Here is a 2,962-nt window from a genome sequence, read left to right as displayed (position 1 = left end):
GGATGGAGAGCCTGCTCAAACGCTAACACACATGGAGGCTCAGGTTTGATCCCCGAGGGTCTCCCAGCCCTGGGAGCAACCTCTGAACACAGAGCCTGATGCCCCCCCCCAACCAAAACAAAGACAGCAGCAACTCCAAAGCTTGCTCTGGGTTCCCCTGAAAGCCTTCACAAGGTCGAAATAGTTAGGTCTTTATGACCGAAGCCTCCAGAGCACTGTGGACCTCAGAGCAAAGCTCCCTCTCAGCACCGTCCATGTGACTGGGAGCTTGCCTGGGTGCCAAGCTGGTTAGCAGAAACAGGGAAGGCAGGTGACCTTGGCTTTTATGCTTCATCCCACCTGCAGCAGCCTGAATCCCAACTTCCCACTGGAGGCCTCAACAGAATGACCAACTGTCAGTTCTCTGCAATGGTTTCTGGGGACACCTCCAAGTCAGTCAGAAATCAAACTCCTCTGAGCACCCCTGCTCGGGTAGCCAGAACTGCCACCGACTGAGCGCAGGAGCCCCGATCTGGGGGTCATGAACCCTCCTCGATTCCTTCTCTTCCCTCTCCTCACAGCATTTTCCAAGTCCCGTTTGTCTAATTATCTTCTCTTTTTTTGGTTTTACTGCTTATTTTTGGGCCACACCTGGTAGTGCTCAGAGATCACTGGCTGGGCCTAGGGGACCATATGGGATGCTGGGATTAAACTTGGGTGGACCGGGTGTAAGCCAAGTGTTCTCACCACTGTACTAGTCTGCAGGTGTCTCTGGCCCCTGTTCAATCATCTAACTTTGTCTTTCCGCTTGTAAACAACCCTGGCTGGGCCTAGACCTGCATTCCTTCCAGCTGGTCCTCAGAGGGCACCTACTGGCAGGAGCTTTCTGAAATGCAAAGCTGATCAAGTTCCTCCTCTCCTGAAAATCCTCGCAGGACCAAACATCTGCAGACTCAGATCCAAGTTATGGCAACCAAGGCCCTTCCCCCAGACACTGCTGCCTAACTCCCTGGCTTTCCCCCGCAGCCCAGAATTTGATTTCCCCAGTGCCCCATCCTCTCTGCCTTAGATCCTGCTGAGAGGAATGCCTTTCCTCCGCTCACTTGCCCGGGGAGCAGTTCCAGGTCTCCGAAGCCAGTTCCTACCCCTCCTCCAGCAACCCCCACCGATCATTGCTGACGTGGGTGGGGAAGCTGTGCTGAGCGCCTGTGTGCTGTGTCACCTAGACCGCGGACTATCTTGGCGCTCTCCTCTCTCGTCTCCACTAGACTGTGACTCGCCTTCATTCCTGCACCCCCACCCCAAGCCCAACAAAGCGTGTCACCAAGTATCTGCATGTCCCCGGTGCCTGTTGTACTGCCAAGGCCGGCCTGAGTCAAGAGACAGTGGCTGTTGGAGAATGGAGTGTCTGGTTGCCCTTGAGTCCTTGGCTATGCCGTGGGGAAGCCTGTTGGCTGTGTGAAGGTGCCGTACTGAGGAGCCTGGGGTCTGAGTGGATGGCGTGTGTTGGAGATCCCTGAGCTCTTGGACAATCAGAGATGAGGGAGAGGGTGTAAAGGGTAGGAAAGAACAGCTCTGGGCTGGGGGAAGAGTGCCAGGAGAGCGGGTGGGATGCTTGCCCTGCACGTGGCAGACCCAAGTTCGATCCCTTGCCGGGACAGAGGGCAGAGCTAGGAGTAAGTCCCGAGCACAGGCTGGGTGTGGCTCCAAAACAAAAGCAAACCAAAAGAACAGCTCTTGGGAACAGGAGGCAGTGAGGCTGTTGGAGTGTGCACTTGGCTCTGAGCTGTGCCCCAGTAAGCTGCAGCCAGTGGTGCTTGGTGTCAGGAGCAGGCATGGGGCCTCACACGTGCGGCCTGCGCTCCAGCCCTGCCCACTCCCTCCCAGGCCCCCGAGGAGGACATGGAGGCCAGGTTCTGCTGTGCTGGTGAGTCGGAGGGTACCGTGCGCCCTGTGGCAGTGTCTGGGGAGGCTTGGAAACTGCCAGACAGGGCAGAGTGTTGAGGCCCCAGCCATTCACAGGTGTCTTCTGCATAGAGCTGCTCAAGTTGCTGAGGTGTCTCCCTGTCTTCTGTAGAGGACATGTGGCTCTCCCCAGAGCCAAGAAGGAGAGGGCTAGATGGATGCCATGGCTGAGCCTCAGAACACCCGTGCTAGGTCACCCTCATGACTCTGTGACAGAGGGCGGCAGCAGGTCAAGAGCACAGAGCCAGGTAACAGGCCACGACCATGGGCCGTGTGCAGGGTGCCTCTGAGGTGCATCTTTCACAGGTGCTGCCCAGTGCCCCAGCTCGCATCAGTGCTCCAGGCCAGGGGGAGGCAGGTGAAGGCGAAGCCTGCAGTGACCCGGATAGTGGGGTGAAGACATTTGGGAAGTGCTTGACTCCTACCTCATGGACAAGTGAGCCAAGTGCCAACTGGGCCAGGTGGATCTGGAGTGCTGATCCATGGAGCCCTCTCACTGCTGTCTGCCTCTGTAGCACCAAGCACAGGTCAGGTGGGGCCACCTTGGGGGGGGATCTTGCTACAGGGACGAGGGGCCTGTGGGGGCTCCTGGTGCTTGTCTGCGCAGAGAGGTCCAGCCTGACTCCTTAAGTTGACCTGCTGCTCTTGCCCACCCTGCACTGGTGGTGGTAGTTTTGTCCTTGTTTTGGGGCCACACCTCGAAGTGCTCAGGGATCACTCCTGGTGTTTCAGGGCCTCAAACCCAGATTGGCTACGTGCAAGGCCAGCGCCCTACCCCCATACTGTGCGTGCCCTGCCATCCTGTTCCAACATCCTGGGTGCTGTTTTGTTTTTCTGGTCTCCTGGCATCTCTCCCTCCAGCAGTCCTCAGTGGACGCGGGGGCTGCCTGTCTTGGAGAAAGGTCTCCTGTCGGCCCCTCCCCACAGGTGCCCTGAGGCCCTGGGGGAGGCTTCCGCCCTTCCTTTCCTCCCCCTTCAGCCACCGACGGCGCCCAAGAAACCAGAAGCTGAGCCCAAG

The sequence above is a fragment of the Sorex araneus genome, chromosome 5 (assembly GCF_027595985.1).
Source record: "Sorex araneus isolate mSorAra2 chromosome 5, mSorAra2.pri, whole genome shotgun sequence".
NCBI classification, from domain to species: Eukaryota; Metazoa; Chordata; class Mammalia; order Eulipotyphla; family Soricidae; genus Sorex; species Sorex araneus.
Note: the sequence above shows the minus strand (reverse complement) of the source record.